The following is a 26901-nucleotide window of genomic DNA, read 5'->3' on the forward strand; positions in this document are numbered from 1 at the left end:
CATTCCATCATTCTTCCCGCCAAAGGTCTCTCTGTGGAACTTCAAAACTTAAGACACAGCACAATCCTAAAACGAGATGATCAATGGATCATTTTCCACCTGGAAGTCTACGATCAGGAACTTCAGGGGTGAGGGGGGTACATACTATACCACAAAATATCTGCAAATTTAGCCACATACACTACACAATGATGGATGATGTAAGATACTAGATGTGAGAAAGAGCACATTGTGACGTCTTAAAAGGCATAGCAATTGTAATTAAATCAATGAAGAAAATACTAAATTAGTTTTAACAGGTGTTGCACAGCAGCCTGTGTAAATAGGGTGCTTTACTACAAGACTTAAATATTTATCATCGAATATTTTGTGTTTATGTCGTTGCAATTAATTCACTGAGATTTTATTTGTCAAAAAGCTGTTTTGTGAGTAAAAGCGTATGTGTTTACATCACTTTTTAGTCTAGAAACTTTCATGTATCCAAGTTGTTTGAGTTGAAATGTAAAACTTGAGGACCAGGAAACAATATTTAATCACGTTTGCTTTTGAGTCTTCTCCACAAAATGACTCAAATTATATTGTGGGAGTCATTGCTAATATTGAGAACAGTAGACGTGGTATTACAGCATACCTAAGAGTTGAGAAGGGAAAGATCCAGCAATATTTCAGGCATTATCATTGCTATAAACCTATGTGTCTGTCTTTTTCTAGTAACTGGAAGTTTCTGTGACTCTTCATTAAAATTAGTAGCTTTTATTAGGAGAGTCACTGTTGTTTGTTTAGGGGATGGGGAGAGTTCGCACCATACAGCTTCCCTGTGTGGTATTTTGTATTCAGGAAAGTGCTTATTCCATATTATAGACCTCCATATATCACTGCAAACAGGTTAAACACTTCTTTCAAGTGTCCCCCATCCATACTATTATGTAGAAGTATCAGGGTACATATATACTCCTTGAAATCAGGTAGAAATTTAACAAGTCCTTCCAGAAAGATTAATGTGTTTCTGTATGCACCCATATCAAGAAATGAGAGAAAATGAATGGAAGGTGATGTTCATACAGATGACCAAATGTACTAGTTATCTTAGAGTATTTTATTTTTCACTAAAGTTCAGGAGCCATTTGTTACAACAAAAATGTGACAAAATTTTAAAAGACTTAATATTTAAAGTTACTTTTACCTTGAGGAAGGAAAAGAGGGCAATATTCGTTCATCAGTACATACCAGTTCCTGGGAGGATTTTTTTTTTTAATCTTAGTTGGGTTTTTGTGATTTTTCTTAAAACAGGACTCTAGAGGAAACAACATATAGGGAAAAAATTTAGATCCCCATAGTCTGTTCTATTTTCTTCTAACCAGTGGCTTTAGAACAAATTCAAAGCTGTATGGGGTTAGCAGACCTGTAGTCAAAGTTTGTAACCCCATATTTTTCTATATAAATTTCTAAAATTACAGTCAACATTCTGCATAAGCGAGTTTTTAAAAGCTGAGAAAGGGTCTATTTACACCCTTCGTATAACTATTACCATTGAGATAGAAGAAGATGCTCTATACATAGTTAATTAAACCTGAAAGTTGAATGTGATGCTGACAAACACAACAACTTTTTAAACTATTGCGACATACAAAACCAGTCTGAGCAAGCTGGAAAACGTGGACAGAGTGGCGGCAAGGAACACAGCTGCTTCTAATGACCTACCAAATGCTGGAGGCAGACTGCAGGTGAGGCTGCTTCCACAGGATCTGAGGGCTCTCAACCCCGGCAACCCTCCTGATCTCTTGAGGAGAAAGCCTTAGTTTAATGCAAGCCCACGCTAAAGGTGTCTCTAGCCAACTGAATGTCTTTTTTCATGATTCATTTGAGAAGCACTAGAATTTAGCCAGAATTAATAAAATTTATTTTCTTTTCCCAATGTTCTTCTATTAATAAAAGTTGAATATGGCTCTTTTTCTTTATAGTTATGACATACACTTTCCTTTACACAAACTTATTTAAGTGAAAAGTCAGTTTATTTGGAGATATGCTGCAATAAAATAATGAGACAGCTGTAACAATTTTAAGATATAATTATGAAAGCAGCTCTTTAAATGGCTGAAGTAAGAGAAATGTTATTTTAGTTGCTACTAGGCAATATTTTGAAAAAGATACTGATATGATCGTTTAAATGATGAAATCTGTCAAAACATGGTAACTGCTCCTCTTGCCTCATTGAAGAGTGAATTGGAAGATTCGCTTACAGTTTGAATATATCCTACAGACTTTGTTCGTGAATGAAAACTCTAAAAGTCATCATCACTCCCATTTCCTGGAGAGTTCTCAATCTTTTGGAAATGTTATTTTTATTTACCAAGATGCACAGAACAAATAATTTCAACCCCTTCCATAATTCAGTTCAAGTGTGTATGTTGAAATTTATTGTATAACAAATTACCATCATAAACAGTGATTTCTAAGCCCTGCAAATGGCAGGTAGATAAATAAAGGCTATGGTTGTTTAGAATGTAAAGTTAGTATTATTTCATTGAGAGTCTAAAGTTATTGGCACTCAGCTTCCCTGCAGACCACAAGAATAAACTCCATCATCCACTATCATGCTATGATAGTGTTCAGAGCAAATGTGGGGTCTAGCAGAGGTGGCCAAAGGCATATTTCCTTTGTGAATTAGTTGATGAATAGATTAAGTTCAGCTGTAGGAGTTTTACATATTCATTTTATTATAATTTTATTATAACAATATCTATCTATCTAACTACTTTCCATCACCCCTTCTCCCTATGTGTATGGACATGTATATGTGTGTATGTATGAATATGTATTCATGTGTATGTAAGTGTGGGTGTGCAGGTGCCAGTGTGAGTGTAGAGGTCACATGTCAGTCACCCTCCACCTTGTTAGAGACAGGGTCTTTTGTTCACTGCTGTGCCTGCAAGCTTCAGGGGGTTCTCCTGCCTCTGCTCCCGATCTCACTGCAGGCTTTCTACAGTCACAGAACTTTCCATGGGTTATGAATTCAGTTCCTTATATTTGCATGGCAAGTGGTTCATTTTACCTGAGTCGTCTTCCCAGTCTAGGAATACATTGGAGAGTGAACAGAAAGGCCTTATCAGGAGCACAGATTATAGACCGACACCATTATCTAAACACACACACACACACACACACACACACACACACACACACACACTCCACACGAGAAGAAAAAGAACTTTCCAATAATGTTCAGTTATTTTACTAAACTCTGAAATGGCTTAAAGTCCAATGCTATGTGGGATTTCAAGCAATTTAAAATACAGGTCTTAAGCCATTAAAATAGTGGGATGATTGGGACACAACTTACTGTGCAAACTGGAGTTTTCATAAGCACCTTCCAGTCAGAGGCAGAGACTGGGATCAGAATTTCCTCTCGTGTGCATTTCACTTGTAGGGCCCAGGATTAAAGTGAAGGTCAACTGTTTCTAACCCATATACAGAAATATACATCAGTCCTAACAATTTTAATGTTTAACACTGCATTCAAAATTTAACTTGAAATAATTTCTTCACTGATGGTCATATTAACCATATTAAACCTTAGCACCACCACAGGCTGGATAATGTTCCAGAATCTAAGTAGTTCTACAATTATTTTTCTCAACATAATTTAAGTTCTTGTAACAGAAAGGAATGTGGGAGTAACCAGTGATTTGGATAGCTAAGAAAAACCTGAAGCTAAGAGACAAGAATGATTCAGTTCCCATAGTGATGGTATTTAGTATTTACTTAAGGTTGCAAGAGCATCTATTGCAGTTATATAAATCGGATGTTACGTTAAGATGGATAAAATGAGCTTCAAATATAACATATTATACTTTTATGAAATTGTTAAAATTGGCATTTTAATACAACATAAAAAATTATCATACTATGTAGAGTATGAATCTAGGAGAATGAGAAGAGTGTTTCTCCTTGTGTGACTCTTACATTTTAGAACACTATTACAATTCAATTTGATAACCAGACAAAGAGAGCTAAATAGAACAAACCTTCTCTTCAAATTCTATGTTCATACAATTTGGTATTCAAAATTACAGAGTAGCCTAAAATAAGAAAAATGAAACTCACCATGTTTTGAGTTTTGCCACAGCCAATACTCTTTATTTTGTTCAATATTAAGGTGAAACCAGAAAGAGGTCAATCAATCCATTATTTATCCTAAATAGAATTATTAACATAACAGATAAGACCTTCCTGTGGTTTCTATGAGTAATCTTAACCAGGCCCTCGCAAAGCGTACCCTACTTCTTGGCCTCTGGAGTCAATGTCATCTTACTCTCTTGGGAACTTCATGATTGGCACTTCATCCTTCCACTTACATTTTTCAACTCTTTATTTCCACAATATTCTTTTCATTACTGTTCTTGCGGGCTCAGTATTCTGTCATCTTTTAAAGTTCCTCCTTCAAGCTACTCCCCTGAGTTCTTCACCTGTCATTCTTCAGTTCCCTTGGCTCCTCCTCCTGCCTGATGCTCCCCAAGGATGAGTCTTCATTTCCTCTTCCTCAGTCTCCTCCCTGTGAGGGAGTCCCCTTGACATCTATCTAAGCCATTTGTGTGCCAACATATTTCAAATGCACAGGTCTGAGGTTGGAGTTAGATTTTTCCAGAAGCAAATCCACACAAGAGTTTGAACATAAAGAGCTTGTTCTGTGATCACAGGAAGCCTAGAAGGGAGAGGAAGTGGGGAAGGGAAGGAAGTCACGCAAAGGCATTAAGCCAGTCAGTCACTGCTGTGAGCCAGTGGAACACAATCCTGTTGGGAAACTCTGTGACCCATGAAGAACACCTTCCCCTATGCTGATAGGTCAGCCACTCTCCTACTAATGACTAGACTTCTCCTGTGCATACTTAGGGCTCTGAACTCGGATTTTAATTAATATTAAATATCAACCATGAAAGCAGGAGTCTGTTGTTGACAATTTAAAAATCTTGTTAAAGTAACAATATTAAATTTTCCCTCAATGCAGTATATAATCATTCTTTTGTAAAGAGATAAGTGTAATATTTATAAACACCAACAATACACACAAAATATTCATAGACGTATACACACACGAGTGTATTGCATTGCTTAACCACAGGTAAACACTCATCGGACACCTAAGGTCTCAGCACTCCACCGCCTATGGAGCCAGTTGGGTTGGTTGCAAGCGCTTCCTCCTGAGAGCTGGGGCTTATCAGTGGTTTACTCAGGCAAGGGTAAGTTGGCTGGTTTGCAGTCAGCAATACTTTCTTCCAAGGCAGCTGATATTCAGTGTCTTCACAATATTCATTAGGTAATTTCTTATATTTATGTTCCACTCCTGTGCTTTATTTTCTAGTACTCTGCTAAGAAATCCCTGACAGCTGTTTAATCAGCACAAAGAAAAAGCATCAGTTCTTTTGTGCTTATTTATGTTTTCTTATTCAAAAATTGCCTGTAACTAAGTAATGCATTGCGATCCAATTTACTATGTTGTCCTTGTTGTAGCTGGGCAGGGAAATGGGTGGAAGAGCCAAGGAGATGGCAGTGAGTGAAAACAATCAGGTCAAGATCAGATGAGATCTGCCTTAGCAGCATACTGAAAGCCAAAGAGTCAGAAAATACTAACCTGACTCAATACATTTGGAGGCATCTGTTTAATATAGGCAAAATCATCAATACTGACTAGTGAGCAGCTGATGGAAAGGACAGCTGAGGAATGAGGCAGAGACCCCCGTGTAACTCTTATGTGGTAGTAGCATTTAAATAAGATACATTTATGGGGCAATTGTCCATCTAAGTTGTTGGAGAGTAGATCAGATAAATTGGCATGAGGGATGGGAGGTCAGGGTAGGAAAGGGAAACTGGGAGAGATAACCGTCACCAAAGACTCTTCAAAAAAGGCATATGGAAGCTTGTAGCTCACATACATGAAAAGGAGTTAAAATAAATTTACTTTATAACGGGACAACAATAGCCCCACTAGACACCACATGCTATCAGATTAGATCAGATTCCTCTCCTCACACTAATAACTTAGACTGCAATCACACTCTGCCTTTGAGTTGCCTGAGCTCTGCTTCTCTTGAGCACCTTGGGAGTCATAAGAACACCACTATGCTTGCCACCAAAGAACTTCCTGACAAACATTCCACAGTGGTATTCCTGGGAGTCTGCTAAGCATTGTTTGATATATTATACATCTATACCCATACAATGTCCCCACCACAATGTGGACTACAAAGATACTTTTGCAATTTAGGTGGCTCCCCGTTATTAAATTGGTCCATTTTTACAGAAACAATGACCTTAAAAGATAAATTTAATTTGAAGTTGTGTGTGAGAAAAATAGAAAAAATAAAAATAATTTCTCCTTATTAAAGTCAGGCTATTCATTGTCGGGAAGGTTTGAGTTTAATGGTATAATACTTACTTTAATTACAATTCACATTTTATTTTATCAGAAGGAATGAAACATAAAATAGTTTAATTAACACTGTATCATGCATATCAAGGAAACAAAAGATGTGGGGAAATATGTAGAGATTTTGAACAGGAATTCAATATGTTTGAAATGAGGTACAAAAATATCAAAACATTGGTCAATATTAGCCAATGCTATCTCAGAACATTCATTCCTAATATTCAAGTAAATTAACCCTTAATAATTCTGGTGATTCAATAATAGTAGAAAATGTCTAATAAAAAGTAAAAATATTAACAGAAGAAAGGAGAACTACATAGTATGTTTTCAGTAGATGCCAAAAATATATAGTTCAGTACTGCCTAAAAAGACAGAACCATGAAAGAAAACCGTGGTTTCATGTATGCTTGTGTGAAGTGTTGTAGCACTCTTCCAGGGGAATCTGTTTCTATTGACCTCAAATAAAGGTCTTGCACAGGAGACCACAGCTACAGTGAGTTCATAAATTCAATGGCCATGACATATCCAGAAAAAGATCACCCCTTCTCCCCATGCTCTGCCTCTTACATTCTTTATTCTAATCTAGGATGCCCTCAAACTCAAGTATGGGATTCATACTGAAGAAGCAATTCCAGATTGTTGAGCCAATCTTATTGCAGTTTCAGACAGGAGTGTACACAACTTAAAGACAGCTGTACCACTTCCTGTATGGTAAAACACACCGTTAGGCATGGTGAGGATCTGGGAAGAGCTTGAGTTTGAGGACAGCCTAGATTAGAATTAAAGCAGAAATTCAGAAGTGGTCAGTGTACTGAGAATGAGTTGAGTGCTCAGTCCTAAATGGGACATCTACATAACTCTGTCCAATGATCAGGGAACATCATAAAAGAGCAAAAAGAATGTAAAAGCCAGAGCATGGGGAAAAGTAGCAATGGTTTTCTGGATATGTCATGGCCATTGAATTCATGAACTTACTGTAGCTATGGTCTCCTATGCAAGACGTGACAAGATTGAACCCATCAACATTCCAGCATGAAATTGGAGGGATTCATAAGGCTATACTACTAGCTAAAGAGTTATCAATTAATGACTGCTGGGGGTCATCATTCTTCAGTGGTACAAACAGTGGTTAATTTCAAGTACTCCAGTAAATTACCTCACACCCATCCATGCTCATGCACTTTCCCTAAAATTCGAACTCTCAATAGCCTCAGATGGTCCCTGGCATTCTGCTAAAATAAACAAACAAACAAATAAATAAATAAAACAAAACAACAAACAAACAAAGTAAAAAGCCTGGAGGGCTGAAGAGAGATAATGGTGATGAATAATTGTGATCATTATACACTGAATAAACGTACAAAAATTTCAAAGAATTAAAAATATATATTGTTTCAAAAAGAACCCTATCTATAAATGTTTGGAGCACACCACAAAAAAGAAATCTTTCAACAAATTTAAGCAAACAAGATTATTACATAGCCAACAAGCTACATCTTTTGATAATATCATAGAAAATGCTAAAACTACTATTTGCTCAAGTCATTCAAAATTCTGAATAGCCAGTAAAGCATTTTCCAAAGCAATTGAACAGTCTGGCCAATTCAGCTCAGCCTGCCTTGAAACTGTTGGCACATATTTCTCTGTACTTCCTAGTCTACACAATAGTGTTTTTGTCTTGTTTGAGTTTCCTTCAGTAACATAACTCAGTTTCTTAGTACTGGTGCTTTATAATCCAGAGAAAATCCTGAGTGTGCTTTAAGTTTCCTTACCTCTATATTTATATTATTAAAATTTATGTAAATAATTCAAAATAGTGAGAATGTAAGTAGATTTGTAAAATGCATTCAGCTTCATAACTTTATACAAAATGTCCACGAGCCTTTATCATTACATTTTATTTTTTAAAATATTTTCCAGGGTTGAGAACCTAGCTCAAGGGTAGAGCCTAGAGTACACACAGTACTAGGATCAATCTCTAGCACAAGACAGCCCCCTCCCACCCCAAACAGCCTGAACTGCAAAATTCCACCACACCATCTTCCAGGTTAAGTGTAGCACATGTCTGTAATTGCAGTAGGGGCAAGAGAACCTGGAGTATGTGACTAGTGTGGGCTATAAGGTGACACTCTGTCTCCAAAAAAGAACAGTAATATGTAACACAAATTGCAAATCAGTCTTATTAATAAAAAAACCCTGGAGCCAGATATTGGGGTGAAAGCTGAGAGATCAGAGGAATAGAACAAGCTAACCACAAGTTCTTACCACTAGGAAATCCTCAGCCCAAGCGAGAGCTACTTCCTTTATACTCATGCCTATACACCTCTCTGTGCCCTGCCATCTTACTTCCTCTCTCCACCCAGCTACATCACTTCCTCTTTCCGCCCAGCTCTATCACTTCCTGTCTGTCTCTACAGACCTCCAGACCTCTATGGTTAACTAGTGCTAGAATTAAAGGCATGTGCCACCATGCCTGGCTCTGTTCCCAGTGTGGCCTTGAACTCACAGAGATTCAGATGAATTTCTGCCTCTTGAATGCTACTAGGATTAAAGGCATGTGCTACCACTACCTGATCTCTATATTTAATATAGTGGCTGGCTTTTTCCTCTGATCCCCAGGCAAGCTTTATTTGCTAGAGCACAAATAAAATATCACCACAGTAGTGTATTGTCCAGTCTGACATTACATTCTGGTACTTTCCTAGACCTGGATGGTAGATCTGGAAGCCTTATTAGTCCCTTATATTCCACAAAGAACTTTCTATCTATCTATCTATCTATCTATCTATCTATCTATCTATCTGTCTGTCTGTCTGTCTGTCTGTCTGTCTGTCTATCTATCTATCTATCTTTTCCTTTCTTTTTTTCTTTTCTGTCTTTTTTCCTTCTCATCCTCTTCTGTTTTGTGAAGCAGAATCTAATGTAACCCTGGATAGCCTTGACATTGCTATGTACCTTACTTTGAATGGCCTTAAAGTCCTGATTTTTCCTGATTCTATGTCCCATGTGCTGAGATTATGGTATGTAACCACATGCCTGGCATTTCTACTCAGAACTTTCTATACCATCAAAAATCATTCCTGTGTGGTGTGACATAAGAAAACAAAATTTAACTATCCAATAAGATTGGCCTTAGCATATACATATTTTGAGTGAAACAATTTTTAAAAAAGTAGGGGCTAGAGAGACGGCTCAACAGTTAAGAGCACTGGCTGTTCTTCCAGAGGACCTGGGTTCAATTCCCAGCACCCACAAGGTAGCTCATAACTGTCTGTGATTCCAGTTCCAGGGGACCTGACACCCTCATACAGATACACATTCAGGCAAGACACCAATGCACAAAAAATAAAAAGAAGATAGAGCAATTATAAAAAAGTATTCAACTAGGCTCTCAAAGTTGAGGGTGAGGACTCCTGACCCCTGAATCAAGAAGGTTTTTTATATGGGTTTTTTATAGTGTTTTCTCATCCAACTGTGGTGTAAAACTGTATTTTTCTTCATATTTTCAGTCCACTCAACGTATCACATCCATCAGATTAAATGCAGAAACCAAAGTAAAAATCCAGCTGTTTTCTATAAGAGTTTAGGAGGCTTGTGAAAATTCACTTCAATGAAAGTTTTCACTGATCATTTTGTTTCAAAATTATATTTACTTTTTTATAAATATACATTTTTATATACTATACATTGAATATAAAATAACTTGTACCTTTAATTTTTTCTTTTAATTTCTAATATTATAAATATTTCCAACTCTACTCTGTATAAATCAAGACTTCTGTGATCTTTGATCATTCTAAGATTTTTCTTTTATTTTTTTCCCTTTTACCAAAATAAGTTTTTTTCAGACATTTTATATATATATATATATATATATATATATATATATATATATATATATATATATATATCTCCTCACTACAGTTCCCCCTCCCTTCCCTTCTCCCAGTTCTTCTCCACCACCTCTCCTATCAGGATCCACTCCCTTTTGTCTCTTTTATAATAAGATAAAACAAAAACTAACACATTAGAATTGGACAAAATAAACAGAAGGAAAAGAGTCCAAGAAAGGGCACAAGAAACAGAGACCAACTCACTTGAATACTCAGGAATCCTATAAAATCACTAAACTGGGAGTCATAATATATATGCAAAGGATCTCTAGGGTAAAAAGAGAAAAGAAAAATACATAAATAAAATAAAAATAAAAATAAAATGATAGAATTTAAAAACAAATAAAGAAAAGGAAGAGCCCTGACATGAGGTTACAAGACAAGGAACCTCCAGAAATGGCATTGAGTTCACTTTCTATACATAGTCAAGTGCTTGGCATGGGACATACTCTTGAGAGTAGATTGTTTCCCCAGTGAGACCCCCTTGGAGGAAACTAAATTTTCATTTGAAAGTGGTTATCAATTGGAGATTGAACTGTGGTTGATATATTGTGCACCCCAATAAACTTATCTGGGGGTCAGAGAACAGAATAGCCATAATATTAAACATTAGAGGTTAGGCAGTGGTAGCACACGCCTTTAATTCTAGCATTCCACATGCAGAGATCTGCCTGGATCTCTGTGAGTTTAAAGCCACACTGGAAACAGCCAGGCATGGTGACTCATGTCTTTAATCTCAGGAAGTGATGGCAGGAAGCAGAAAGGTATATAAGGTGTGAGGACCAGGAACTAGCTTAGTTAAACTTTTAGGCTTTTGAGCAGCAGTTCAGCTGAGACCCATTCTGGATGAGGACATAGAGGCTTCCAGTTTGAGGAAACAGGATCAGATGAGAAGTTGGTGAGGTGAGGTTAGCTGTGGCTTGTTCTGCTTTTCTGATCTTCCAGCGTTCATCCCAATACCTGGCCCTGGGTTTGTTTCCATTAATAAGACCTTTTCAGATTCATGCTACAATGAACTGGGTTAGGGATGGGGGCATGTGTCCATTTCTTTCAGCTCTCAGACCTGAACTGATTGCAGACTTGTACAGGCCCTATAAATGCTACCTCAGTCTCTGTGAGTTCATTTGTGAATCAACCATTTTGATTTAGAGGGTCTGGTTTTCTTGGTGTCCTCTATCCCCTCTGGCTCTTACACTCTTTCTACCTTTTCTTCTGCAGAGTTTTCCTAACCCCTTAGGGGAGGGACTTGATGGAGACATCCCACTTAGGGATGAGTGCTGTAAAATTTCTCTCTCTACATAATGTCTGGCTGTATTTTTCCCATCTGCTGCAGAAGGAAGCTTCTCTGATGATGGCTGATCTAGCAAGGCACTGATCTACAAGGATTGCAGAATGTCATTAGGAGTTATTTTTATAAGTAGTATTTAAAAAGTAGTATTTTGTTTTATGCTAGGACCCTGTCTTATCTAGTCTCAGGATCTTCATCTTTTTTTGTTTGTTTGTTTTTTTCAAGACAGGGTTTCTCTTTCTCTGTGTAGCTTTGCGCCTTTCCCGGTACTCGCTTTGGAGACCAGGCTGGCCTTGAACCCACAGAGATCCACCTGCCTCTGCCTCCCGAGTGCTGGGATTAAAGGCGTGCGCCACCACCGCCCAGCCTAGTCTCAGGATCCTGGCCACCAAAGTATTGTTGGTTATGGGTTTCATCTCATGGAGTGGGCTTTAAATCAAATCAGATATTGGTTAGATACTCTCACAAGATTTGTGCCACCATAGCACTAGCATATCTTGCAGTAGGACACCATAAAGATCACAGGATTTGTGGCTGAGTTAGTGCTTACATTTCTCTTTTGGTAGTGTGCAGAACACCTTCCTGTATCAAAGATGCTAGTGTGTAGATATGAAGGCTCTATGTAGACACAAGCTCAACTTCTCCATGATCAGTGTGTTGTGTAGGTATTATCTTAAGCAATGGGGCCTTCTTCTCTCAATTTGTGAAGAGTCTTGCCAACAGCCTGGGCTATTTGGAAGTGTGCATGGGACATCTATGGCCAACTCAACTAGCTGTAACTCATTCCTGGTACTGGAAGGTACATTTGGTGACAAGAAATAGCAAATTGGGGCTCTGTCTTACCCATTATTTGGCAATTTTATTTAGATATTCATTATGTATATAATTTATAAAGCTATTTATGGTATTGTTTCCATACTACCCTTCAATTGGACCTTAATTTTAGCTGTCTCTCCCAAATTTGCTCCTTCCTCCCCATCTTCCCGCTTATTCTCCACTTTACCCTGCTGTTCCAGTTTCCCTTCCCTCCTCCATCAATAATTATCTATTCTATTTCCCTTTCCTAAGGAGATCTATCTGTTCCCCCTAGTCCTTTATTCTATACCTAACCTCTGTATTTCTATGAATTGTAGTGCTGAGGATGCTGTGAATGTGTTCCTCTGATTGATTGATAAATAAAACACTGATTGGCCAGTAGCCAGGCAGGAAGTATAGAATAGGTGGGAGGGACAAGCAGAGAAGAGAATTCAGGGAAGTGCAAGGCTGAGTCAAGAGACACTAGCCTGCCATCCAGGGAGCAACATGAAAAGGCAACAGGTAAAGCCACAGAACACGTGGCAACATATAGATTAACAGAAGTGGGTTAATTTAAGATATAAAAACCAGATAGCAAGAAGCCTGCCACAGCCATATAGTTTATAAGTAATATGAGTCTCTGTGTGTTTAATTGGGTCCAAGCAGCCAGCCTCAGGGCTGAGCAGAACCAGGAAAACTATAGCTACATGTAGCTTGTTTATCTTTGATTTAACAGCTAATATATAAGCAAATACATACTATACTTGTCTTTCTGGATCTGGATCTGGATCTGGTTTACCTCACTCAGAATGATTTTTTTTCTAGTTCCATCCATTTGCCTGCAAATTTCATGATTTTGTTTTCTTAATAGCTGAATAATATTCCACTGTGTATATGTACCACATTTTGTTTATCCATCCATTTGTTGATGGACATCTAGGTTGTTTCCAATGTGTGGCTATTGTAAATAGTGCAGCACTGAAAATGATTGACCATGTTTCTCTGAGATAGGATAAAGCATCCCTTAGGTACATGCCCAAGGGTGATATAGCTGGTTCATGAAGTAGGTTGATTCCTACCTTCCTGAGGAAACACCACACTTATTTCCATAGTGGTCATATGAATTTGCAGTCATACCAGCAATCAATGACTGTTCCTCTTATTAAACATCCTTGCCAGCATGAACTGTCACTTGTGTTATTGATCTTAGCCATTCTGACAAGTGTAAGATGAAATCTCAAAGTAGTTTTGAGATTGCATTTCCCTGATGGCTAAGGATGTTGAACATTTCTTTAAGTGTTTCTCAGACATTTGAGTTTCTTCTTTTGAGACTTCTCTGTTTAAATGTGTAACCCATTTATTTATTGGGTTTTTTGTTTTCTTGATATCTAGCATTTTGAATTCTTTATACATTTTGGATATTAGCACTCTGTCTGGTGTGTAGTTGACAAAAATCTTTTTCCATTTTGCAGGCTACCATTTTATCCGAATGATGTTGTCATTTTCTGTACAGAAGCTTTATCAGTTTCCTGAGGCCCCATTTATTAATTGCTGATTTTAGTGCCTATGCTAATGGTATTCTGTTCAGAAAGTCTCATCGTGTGCCAATGAGTTCAAGACTATTCTCTACTTTTTCTTCTATGAAGTATCTGGATTTATGTTGAAGTCTTTGATCCATTTGGAGTTGTTTGTGAAGGATGATGAATACAGATCTATTTGCATTATTCTTCATGCAGCCACCCAATTTTACCAGCACCATTTGTTGAAGATGCTGTCTTTTTTTCCATTATGTATTCCTGGCTTCTTTATAAAAAAGAAATCATGTGTGTGGATGTATGCCTGGGTCTTCAGTTTGATTCTATTGATCACCAGGTCTGTTCTTGTCCCAGTGCTATGTTGTTTTATTATTCTAGTTCTGTAGTACAACTTGAACTCAGGAATGGTGAGGCCTCCTGCAGTTCTTATGTTTTTCAGGATTGTTTAAATGTTCTGAATACTTTTGTGCTTCCACATGAAGCTAATAATGTCCTTTCAAGGTCTGTAAAAAATTATATTAGAATTTTGGTGAGGACTGCATTAAATCTGTAGATTCTTTTTGGTACAATGGCCATTTTTTACTATGTTAATCCTAGCAAACCATGAACATGTGAGATCTTTCCAACTTCTGTTATCTTCATATCAAATAGATATGAAGAGAATGGACAACCTTGTCTTGTTCATGATTTTAGTAGAGTTGCTTTGAGTTTCTTTCCATTTAATTTGATGTTAACCATGGGATTGTTGTAAACTGCCTTTAGTATATTGAGGTATGTTCCTTATCCCTAATCTCTCTGTGACTTTTATCATGAAAGTGTTTTGGATTGTTTTGTCAAAGGCCTTTTCTGCATCTTATGAGATGACCAGGTGGATTTTGTTGTTTAGGGTTTTTTTTTTTTTTTTTTTTTTTTTTGGTTTTTCGAGACAGGGTTTCTCTGTGTAGCTTTGCGCCTTTCCTGGTACTCGCTTTGGAGACCAGGCTGGCCTCGAACTCACAGAGATCCGCCTGGCTCTGCCTCCCGTGTGCTGGGATTAAAGGCGTGCGCCACCACCGCCCGGCCTGTTTAGGGTTTTTTTAATACGGTAAATTACACTTATCAGTTTACATATGTTGAACCATCTCTGCATCTCTGGTTGAAGCCTATTTGATTTTTGTGGACAATAGTTTTGATGTGTCCTTGGATTTGTTTTGCAAATATTTTATTGAAATTTTTTGTATCAATGTTTATAAAGGAAATTGGTCTATAATTCTTTCTTTGTTGGGTATTTATATGGTTTGGTCTTAGGGTAATTGTGGGATTATAAAACTAATTGGGCAATGTTCCTTCTGTTTCTATTTTGTGGAACAATTTGAGAAGTAAAGGCATCAACTCTTCATTGACAGTCTGGTAGAATTCTGCACTAAAACCATCTGGCTCTGGGCTCTTTTTGGTTGGGAGACTTTTAATGACTGCTTCTATTTCATTAGTGGATATAGATCAGCTTAAATTGCTTATTCAATCTTGATTTAAATTTGGTAAGTGATATTGTTGAGAAAACTTTCCATTTCTTTTGGATTTTACAATTTGGTACTATGGGCTTTCAAAGTATGTCCTTGTGATTCTCTGGATTTTCTCGGTGTCTCTTGTTATATCCCCTTTTCATTTCTAATTGTTAATTTGGATAACCTTTCTGTCTCTGCCTTCTAGTTGGTTTGGAAAAGGGTTGTCAATCTCTCTGTTTTGTTCTTTGTATTGGGTTTTTGTTTGCTTGTTTGTTTCTATTTTATTGATATCAGGCCTGAGTTTGATTATTTTTTTCTGTCTGTTCCTTTTGGGCATGATTTCTTCCTTTTGTTCTTCATGTGTGACATTAAGTTACTAGTATGCGGTCGCTCCAAATTTTTATGTAGTCACTTATTTCTATGAACTTACCTCTTAGAACCACTTCATTGCATCCCATAAGTTTGTGTATGTTCTGTATTCATTTTCATTCAATTCTAGAAATCTTTAATTCCTTTCTTAATTTATGTCTGAACCATATGTTTCATTCCATTTCCATGAGTTTTGAAACTTTCATTGTTTTGTTTTTGTAGACATACAGTTTTAATGTGTGGTCATCACATAAGAAGAAGGTTGCTATTTCAATTTTCTTGTATCTGTTGAGACTTGCTTTGTATCCGAATATGTGATTAAATTTGGAGAAAGTTCCATGAGGAGCTGGGAAGAAGGGATATTCTGTTGTGTTTGGGTGAAATCTTCTGAAAATATCTGTTAAAGCCATTTGGTTTGCAACATCTATTAGCTCCAAAATCTCTCTGTTTATCTTTGTCTATTGAATCGTCTATTGGCAAGAGTGGGGTTTTGAAGTCTCCTGCTATGTGTGAGAGTCAATATGTGATGTAATTGTAGTAGTGTTTCTTTTATGAACTTGGGTGCCTTTGTGCTTGATACACACATAGATACTAAAAATTGCAGTATCCCCTTGCATTTTTCCTTTGATGAGTATGTCGTGTTCTTCCCTATCTCTTCTGATTCATTTTGATTTGAAGTCTATTATGCCACATATTAAAATGGCTACACCACCTTGCTTTTTAGGTCCATTTTCATGTAATTTTTCTCCTCCTTTTACCCTAATGTGATGTCTATCCTTGATGTTAAGGTGTGTTTCTTGGATGCAGTGGAAGGATGGATCCTGTTTTTGTATCCATTCTGTTAGTCTATATCATTTTATTGGGAGATTGAGATCATTGATGTTGAGAGGTATCACACTGAGTTGTGTTTGTTGATTCCTGTTATTCTGTTGCTGTTGTTGTGGTGATGGTAGTAGTGGTGGTGGTAGTGGTGGTGGTGGTGGTGGTGTGTGTGTGTATGTGTGTGCATGTGTGTGTGTGTTTACTGATTTGAGATTATTTATTTCTAGTGTCTTCTTGGATGTGGTTAACCTCTTTAAGTTAGAGTTTTCCTGATAGCATCTTCTGTAGGACTGTATTTGTACACAGATTCTGCTAAATTTAATTTTATTATGCAATGTCTTGTTTTCTCCATATATTGTGATTGAAAGTTCTGCTGGATGTAGTAGTCTGGGCTGGCATCTGTGTTCTCTTAGATTCTGTAAAACATCTGTCCAGGTCTTTCTGGCATTTAAAGTTACTGTTGAGAAGTAAGGTATCATTATAATAGGTCTCCCTTTATATGTTACTTAGTCTTTTTCCTTTGAGGTTTTTAATATTCTTTCTTTGTTCTATTCATTTAGTGTTTTGATTGCTATGTGCTGAAGGGAATTTCTTCTCTGGTCTAGTTTATTTGGAGTTCTTTGTGCTTCCATTACCTTGATAGGTATTTCTTTCTTTAGGTTAGGGAAATTTTTCGTTTATGGTTTTGTTGAAAATATTTTCTGTGCCTTTAACCTGGATTTCCTTTCTTTCTTCTGTTCTTATTCTTTACTTGGAATTTTCACAATGTCCCAGATTGCCTGAATGTTTTGTGCCTAGACCTTTTTAGATTTAACATTTTCTTTGACCAAAGTATTCATTTTATCTATTATGTCTTCAATGTCTGAGATTATCTTTTGTATCTCTTTTATTATGTTGGTGAGGCTTGCCTCTGAGGTTCCTGTTCAAATTCCTTGATTTTTCATTTCCGGATAGCCCTTTTAGGATATTCTTTATTGATTCTATTTCTGCTTTTAGGTCTTAAACTCTTTTATTCATTTCCTTCCACTGTTTGTGTTTTCATAGATTTCTTTAAGGGATTTACTTATTTTCTCTTGATGATTGTCTATCATATTCATAAAGGCTGTTTTAAGTTCTTTGTATCATGCTTCATCTATGTTTCAATACTCAGGATCTGCTATGGTAAGGTTGCTGGGCTCTAGTGGAGACATATTGTCCTGGCTGTTATTGATTTTTGTTTTTACACCGATGTCTAGGCAATTGGGTTTAGGAGGATTGTAATTCACGGTGCTGATATGTGATCTTGTCTTTATTGAGTGGGTGTTTGTTGCTTGGTTTCTGTTGTCCTTTCTGGTTCTTAGGAGAGTCCAGTGGTGGTTGTGCATTGCCTGGTAGGAAATTCTTCTAGGATCCTGATAGGTGTGCCCACTGGTGGTAAAATGTGTTCCTAAGTATTGGGAGCTGACACTTAGGAATGGAGATGTACTAGGGGTGTGTTGAGGGGAGTCTGTCCTGCAGTTGAGGGGAGGAAAGCAGGTGTTCTTCCAGGATCTGCTTAGTCCCCTGGGAATGGGGCCAGAGAGTGGAGAGGCCACAATAGTTATGTCTGCTACAGAGCTAGAAATGAGATTTGGAGATTGGATATGGAGGAGAGGAGAGAAAGTGAAGACCTGCAGCTCACCTATCTGCGTCTCTGTCAGGCTTGGCTGGTGGGTTCTCAGAGGAAGCCTGCAGGAGTGGGTAGCTGTTTCCCTAGCCTGAGTGCCCTGTGGGTTCTAAAATTTTAAAGGTTTCTTTTTTTGTTTTTGTTTTGTTTTGTTTTGTTTTTTGTCTTTTATTTTATTTTATTTTTTCTTTATTAAGAAATTTTCTACTCACTCCTCATGCTATACACAGACCCCCCCTCCTCCCTCCTCCCTCCTCCCACCCCCCAGTCCTCTTTCCCAAGTCACCCCGCATCCCTACATCCCCCAAATCGAGGTCTCCCATGGGGAGTCAGCAGAGCCAAGCACACTGAGCCTAGGCAGGTCGAAGCCCCTTCCCATTGCACCAAGGCTGTTCAAGGTGTCACACCACAGGCACCGGATTCCCAGAAGCCTGTCCATGCACCAGGCACAGATCCTGATCCCCCTGCCTGGGTGCCCCCCCAAACAGTTTGAGCCAAACAACCGTCTTCCAAAAACATAAATGTTTGAGGAATAAATGGGAATATAAATAAAATAAAAATGTAATATTTTTATGTTATTCAGTTCATTGGAAAAAAATACTTTTAACCTATTTTCCTTTGAATCAATTTTTCCCACAGTAGAAATATCTGTTAAAATTACTTAGAATAAAAACTTTAAAAAAAAATCCAATTGTTATTTTCTTCGTGAAGATTGTGTTTTATTTAGTTAGGATTTTTATTGCTATGAAGAGATGCTATAATCACAGCACTTCTTATAAAGGAAAATATTTAACTGGGGCTAGCTTACAATTCAGAGGTTTAGTTCAAAGCATGGTGGCATGCAGGTAGACATGGTTCTGGAAAGGTAGCTGAAAGTTCTACCTCTGGATCAGCAGGCAGCAGCAAGAGCAGAAATACTAAGACTGACTTGAGCATCTGAAAGCTCAAAGCCCACACCCAGTGACACACTTTCTCCAACAAGGCCACAATTAATACTACAAGTCCACATCTCCTAATAGTGCCACTTCCTATGAACCCATGAGGACCATTTTCATTCAAATCAATTCTGTGTGTGCACATGCGCATGCACGCATGTGTGTGTATTGTGCATATGTGCATGTGTGCCTGTGTATATCTATATTTGTGTGTCTGTATGTCTATGTATAACTCAATATGTGACTATATCTCTGTGTGTATGCATTGTGTCTGTGGTGTCTCTATACATCTGTGTGTGTCTTTCTGTGTGAATTCGCACATGTTTGCATATTTAAAAGAGCAATGAAGAGTCTGGGAAGTTTTGAACAAGAAAAACAGGCTTCCCAAGATCCTGACTAATTGGATATTGCATAGCTTTGTGTGGCCACACCACCCATGAGCATTTCTGCCACACACGCTTATAAAATTTCTTCCATTGTTCTTGCATACATTGTTTTCTAGATTTTCTTCTAAAGGGTTATCTTTGTGTATAGTAATTTATATCTAAATATATGCAATATATTGAGACATATATATATGTATGTGTTTATTGAGACATATGGATGTATGCACATACATTTACCTTTTTTCTTTCTTTTTAATTTTTTTATTTCCTGATGCAATTTCTTCTTTCTTTCCTTCTTTCTTGAGATACCTTTGCATTAGTTTATGAGCTAGGTTTCATTATGACAGTGCTCACATTTAAGCTGACTAACTTTGCACGATTTTGTGGAGCATCACATACTTCACTAAAGTTGAGATAGACCATTGATTCCTCTGGGAAAATCTACTTCTTTATATTTTTCGTTAGCATCTTTAAAAGGTCAAAATTGTTTATTTTTAATTTACAAAATGGAAGGGTTTTTTCCATGCAATATATTCTGATTATGGTTTTCCCTCCCACGACTCCTTCCCAGATCCTCTGTACAACCCCACTCACAAAATTCCATAACTTTTCTTTCTCTCAGTATAATACAAATAGGCATATTTTAAAAATAACAAAATAAAATGAGATAGTTGTGGACACTGGGGAAGAGGGAGCATCTGTGGAAGCAGAGGCAGATGGGCTTGTCAGAGCCTAAGAACTTGAGTTTCAGCTTTTTGAACCTGGGACCTCAAAGTGCATCATGATTCCTGTCCATTGACCTGTAAGGTCTATGTAGGTGTGCTGTGGGATGTTCTGTATGGCAAACGTGTTGCTAATTAGTCAATAAATAAAACACTGATTGGCCATTGGCTAGGCAGGAAGTGTAGGCGGGACAAGGAGGAGAATAAAGCTGGGAAGCGGAAGGCTGAGTCAGAGAGACACTGCCAGCCGCCATGATGACAAACAGCATGTGAAGATGCCGGTAAGCCACAAGCCACGTGGCAAGGTATAGATTAATGGAAATGGATTAATTTAAGCTGTAAGAACAGTTAACAAGAAGCCTGCCACGGCCATACAGTTTGTAACCAATATAAGTCTCTGTGTTTACTTGGTTGGGTCTGAGGGGCTGTGGGACTGGCAGGTGATAGAGATTTGTCCTGACTGTGGGCCAGGCAGGAAAACTTAAGCTACATAGGTGATCTTGGAAGCAGTGTGAACAGGACTTGGTTAGAATAGGCATTTGGCTATCGTGAGCCATTCCAGACGTGTGTGGCTGGCTTGAAATCCTCCTGGCTTTGCTTTCCTTGAATTTGAGGATCCCACCAGATGCCGCTGATGCTGTCCGGGAGCTACATAGAGGAACACTACATAACTGCTGGGTAAGAATGGAACTGTTAAATGGAGAAAAGAAGTCAAAATCAAGGTCTGCCTCCTTCTTGGCCCTCAAGATGATTACCATAGGAGTCCACCTTGGCACAGATCTCCAAGGAGAAGCTTCTCTCAAAGCCGGAGCGGGTCACTTTCTAGAGATAGAAGAACAAGGTCTCTGTCTCTCGAGAGAAATCACTGTCTCAGTCCTTCTCTAGGTCTCATAGCCAATCTAGGCCAAATGAAAGGAAATAGAAGACCAGTTTGCTAAAGAAGTGGTATACAGGATGTATCTCCATTTGACAGGAGTATGCACAGGAAATTCAAGTTTTGTTTGAATATGCTTGGCGCATTTTTAAGATAGTCAATCTTTTTTGTCTTTTGGAACAGTGATGAACGTAACTATGTAATTCTCTATGGTTTCAAATGGATCATCTGAGGCATGTAATAGCATGAATTGTTACTTTACAATGTTCCCTTAAGGAAGATTGAAGTTGAACTTTAGTTTTTCATAGACTGAAATAAACCTAGATCCCACCCAGTTAAAGTGTGATGTGCTAATGATGTAGAAATAACTGGCAGAAATTGAATCAAGCTGCAGGTTCTCTCGTAGCTGAGATACAGTGTGGAGCTGTAGGTGAGGGGATAAGCAGTCTTTAAAAGCTGCTGTGAACACAAGCCAACAGGTGAAGGCTGGGAGCTGAACTCTGAAGGCTTGCAAAGAGGTTCCTAACGATTGCTCTCCATGGATGCCTAGCTGTTTGTAACATTCGGTATTTGGCAATGTAGGACTTTAAGATACCAGTGTCCTATCAGTCTGAGGTACACTGCGGAGCTGAACCTTTGAGTTAGTGTGCGAGATTTCTTTCTCATGCTGTTGTTTGTAGCGTGTCTGTGAGAATCCTTGGGATTAAAATTTTGGTAATAAAAACAAACAAAACAGACAACAAACAGGAAAAAGGTAAAGAGCCAAAGGAAAAATGCAAGAAACATGTACAGATGCTGAAACACACACACACACACACACACACACACACACACACACACACACACACACACAGAAAGCCCAGGAAAACAAAATTGAAAACCATAATACGTAAGTAAAAGAAACAACACTTCGCAGACACAACAGGACAGACACACATGTGAGACCCGCACAAGCTTGAATGAGACAAAATCCCAACATGGAGGAAATGAAGTAGACCCAAAATCCCAATCCTAGCAAAGGCAGTGTTCACAAAAGATGGCTGCTGGGAGAGGGAAAATCAGTTTCCTTTATGGAAGTGGCTCTGGGTATGTCAACCATACTCCAGGGTAAGCGCAATTCCCAGGAATAGTTTTCCAATGCAAACTGGACTCCATTTTTTCAGTGGCCTTTTCTCTTTTTTTTGTTGTTTTTGCTTTGCAAGAGAGAGAAAGAACATGAAGTCGGGTTGTGGGAGTGGATCTGGAAAGAGTTGGGGAATTAGAAAGAATATGCTAAAAATGTACTATATGAAATTGCAATGGAAGGAAGGAAGGAAAGAGAGAGAGAAAGAAAGAACAAAAGACAGAGAGAAAAGGAGGACAAAGAGAGAAAGAAAGAGTGAATAACTCTTGAGGACTATCCAGTGTTATCAACCTGATTTTTCTACAAGGCACAGCCTCCAAGTTCTGGTAGGCAACGTCTTGATATCACAGGGCATTGCCTTTCTTCCTTTTCCAAGTGGCTTTTCTTCTTCCCTGCCGGCTTCTGTGGATTAATCTTCTAAGAAACCAACCACACTTGTGTGCTTATTTCAGTGTCTGCTTCAAGCTTAATCTAGAAGCTGAGCATTTCTTGAATTTTTGCATGCATAGTTACCAATAATGGAAGCAAACCTCTTTGGAACCTTACTCAATTTGCCCAATCATTCACCCTGCTTGTAATAGTGTTGTGCTTTGTTATGCCTATTTCTCATTGTTATTTTAATTTATTGGGTAATCTCATGGTCCAGCAGTGGTGAACTTGTACTGTCAACTCTCATAGAATTAATTCAGAAATATTTCATATGCACTAGACAGGGCAATGTCCTTCCCAAGATAACACCAACTTCTTCCATTCTTATACTGTAAATACGTTGAAGGCTCAAGGGAAAGCTGAGTTTCCGTCTCCTACTCTTTCTTTTTGTCCTGGAATGCTGGTGTTAAACCAAATATGGAAATCAGTTCACTTCATAATTTCTATTTGAAAGAGAAAAGTATCTCTCAATAAATATTTGATGAGTGTAATGCTACTCCAGACATCACCCTAAACTGTGGAATAAATGAATAAAACCAAAGGCTCCTCCTATTTGTTGTGGCCAGACTTATTTAAAATATGGTGTCCTGGTCCTATGTTGGACTGTATTCAGACTGGTCCCAATCATCTTTTTCTTCCTCTTTACATGCTGGCCATACATAAGACATTGATAACTTCAGTTTTCCCTGGCTCTCTATGAGTAGCTGGTTAAGAGACCTCCATCTATTATCACATCTATAGATGTTCATGTTTATACAACAAAACTGTATCATGTTTGCATATAACCAATGCACATCCCCCAGTGTACTTTAAATCATTTCTAGATGACTTAGAACACCTGTTACACTGTTGACATTGTTTTAAAAAAAAGTCTGTTATGCTATATTGTTTAGGGAATAATGACAATAAAAATTCTGCATATGTTCAGTGTGGATGGACTTTTTGTTCTGAATATTTCTGACCCATGGTTTATTGAATCCATGGAGGTGACTTCCCTGGATACAGAGTGTCAATTGTGTATGCTATTTGTCAAATATGTATCCTGGAACTACAGGCAGACAGACCCTGCCATCAGACTATTACTGCTCACCAAGGACAAAATACTTGTGTGTCTGTTAGTTGTATCAACCTGATATGAACTAGAGTCATCTGGGAATCAGGAACCTCAAAGAAGGAACTGTCTCCACCCTCCATCATATTGTCCTGCCAGTATGTCTATGAGGCCATTTTTTTAAATGAATGATTGATGTGAAAGGGTCCAACCCACTGTGGGCAGTGCCACCATGAAGCAGGTTGTCTCGGGTTGTATCTGAAAGCAGGCTGGGCAATCCATGAGAAACAATCCAATAAGCAGTAGTCCTCTCTGGTTTCTTCTCTAAGTTCCTGCCTTGACTTCCTGCTTGGGCTTACCTTCATGATAGACTGTCGTCTATAAACGGCATAAACTCTTTCACCCCCAGGTAGCTTTTGGTCAGTGTTTTATCTTAGCAATAGAGGAACCAAACTGGGATAGCTCTGTCTTCAGGAAAGCCAAGGGAATGAGGAGCCAGAGCCTCTCATTTTCTGATGTCAGTGCTTAAGGATTACAAACTATTCTAACCAGTAGATGACAACAAGACTACCAGGACATGGTTCAAGTGGCCATTGGCTTCTCAACCAGGAAGAGAACTAAAGTAAGGGTCACCCATGTGACAATGGTACCCCATCTGAGGTGCCGAGGGTGTAAGGAGTAGTAGCATAGACTGAAGATGGGTCAGAGGGTAATACAAACCCACACCAAATTAGAGTAACTCAACAGCAGTGACCTGATGCCTCTAATTGCCCAGTCCTTGTTATGAGTCTATTCAGCTCATCATTTTTGTTTTCTATGGCTTGATTAAAACAACTGATTATGGTATCGCCAGTGCCAATGGAAATGCTACAAGGAACTTATTGGCAATCTAGCTAATTGGATAATTTGGAACATACTTGAATAGGTTAAACCTGCTCTTCCCTGATTAGTGGTTTGCTGCTTTCCTTTTCAAGTTGCAATCATTCTCCTCACACAGAAGAGTGAATAGCCTTGTGCATAGTAATGAGACAGTTGATTCTTCTCTTTGTTGAGTTCCAAGTGTAACTGGACCCCTCTCATTCACTAGAAGTTAGCTCCCAGCCCTCCCTTCTGCTCTTTAGGTGACACAGGACTTGAGCACACATTGTAGCATTCTTTTGTGCCTCTTGAGTCTTGCTGACTCTTTGTCATTGTATTATAAGTTCACAGCAGAAACTTGAGGGTGCTACACTAAAAACTGATCTTCACTATGCTGAGGCCATACGTTAGTGAGTCTGCTGTTTTTCTTGCCAGTCTTTCTGTCCTGTCTTGAACTTGACTTCAGGAGCCTATGGACTCCCCAGTGATCACTTCCCTTCCCATCTTGCATTTCTCCTTAAGTCACCACTCTCAATTTCATTTATTTTTTCCCTAGCAACTTAACTTCACTATGAACCTGCATTACTCACTCTGCAATAACATCAAACACTTGTTATATTTTAAGTATTGATGGTGTCTTTTTATATTATAAAACCAGAGGCTGTGAAACTAAAGACAACAGTGTATAAAAGATAAATAAAAGATTAGTGATTACTGTTCTTTTATGGTAGTTTATTTAAAAAATTTGTGTGTGGTATGTGTAGTGTATGTGTAGAGTATAGATGAGTAAATGTGCATTTGAAGGGCTAAGTTCAACATCTGGTGTCTTCTTCAACTGCTTCACCCTTAGTTTTTGAGAAAAGTCTCTAACTGAGAACAGTACTCCCCAATTTGTTTGACTAGCTAGCCAACAAATGCCAGGTATCCACTTGTCTCTATCACACACACACACACACACACACACACACACACACACACACACACACACACACACACACACTGGGGCTATAGATATGCCTTAATCATGCCTGATTTTTTTTAACCTGGGTGCCAGGAATTCAAACTCAGGTCTTCATACTTGTGTATGTGGGTATGTTGCCCATTGAGCCTTTTCGCTAGCCCCTCTTTCACAGTACTTTAAATGTTCATTTCAGCTGAGGGTGGTGGTACCACCCTGCAAACCCATCTCTTGGGAGGCAAAAATAATACACTCTTAAGCTGGAGGCAGCCTGGATTGATTAACAAATTCCAAGTAATTGAGGCTACATAGCAGTCTGTCTCAAAGCAAAAGCAAAAGAAAAAAAGTTTCCAGGTAATTTGTCAAAGAAATAAATGATATTTCCCCATAGAGAAAAATAATACCTTACTTAAAATCAATTTTTCTAGAGATAAGAATCAATGGGTGCTAAGTAAAAGTAAAATTTCTAGGTCATTGCCCAGAAATTCTGACTTGATGGGCCTTGCATGATCTCAAGAATCTGAGGTTTGTCATAAATTTCCAGGTAAAGCATGTGCCTAGATCTGACAGTTGCTCCTAAAATTGGTAGAATTAAAATCTTGGTACATTTCTAACAAATATTGCTTTTATTAATTTGTTCAAATGTCAATATACACAAAGGGTGTTTGCAGAAATACCTGGGGCTGGATGAATTTTACTGCCAAGAACCCCAAAACTTAAAGGCTTAAAACAGTGAGTCAGGGTAATTATTTTGGTCTATGTTTCTTTGCCTGGGCCAGTTATCCCACAGTAACCTTGTTGATAGGTTTTCCTGTTGGTTTAAGGTTTCTTAGACCAATAGGGATAATTTGGCAACATGTCTCTTGAGATGCAAGAGTTAGGATAATTCTTAAAAATGTATATATGGTTTATGTATTATTATTTTTTTTGTGTGTGTGTACAACCCAATATGTGCCACAGTGCAATGGTGATATCAGAGGATGTTGTTGTTTGGTTTTGCTCTTTTAGGGGACCCTCCACCCAGCTGCAAATAATTCACACACGGAGGCTTATTCTTAATTATGAATGCTTGGCCTTAGCTTGGCTTGTTTCTAGCCAGCTTTTCTTAACTTTAAATTATCTCATCTGTCTTTTGCCTCTGGACTTTTACCTTTGTCTATTTCTGTATCTTTTTTTCTTATGCCATTGCTGGTTGTGTAGCTGGGTGACTGGCCCCTTGCATCTTCCTCCTTCTCTAGCTCCTTCTTCTTTTTCCATTCCTCCACCTCTTTTCTTCTTTCTCCTCCCAGATTTCTCCTTATATACATTGT

The 26901-nt window shown here is 38.2% G+C and overlaps 1 pseudogene; it reads left to right on the forward strand.

The window, feature by feature from the left end:
• The first annotated feature begins 18232 nt into the window (after nt 1–18232).
• Nucleotides 18233–21220, forward strand: LOC128109028 (serine/arginine-rich splicing factor 3-like; annotated as a pseudogene).
• The last annotated feature ends 5681 nt before the right edge of the window (nt 21221–26901 follow it).

This window comes from Peromyscus californicus, unplaced genomic scaffold, assembly GCF_007827085.1.
Source record: "Peromyscus californicus insignis strain IS unplaced genomic scaffold, ASM782708v3 Scaffold_13__1_contigs__length_99412109, whole genome shotgun sequence".
Lineage (NCBI taxonomy): Eukaryota > Metazoa > Chordata > Mammalia > Rodentia > Cricetidae > Peromyscus > Peromyscus californicus.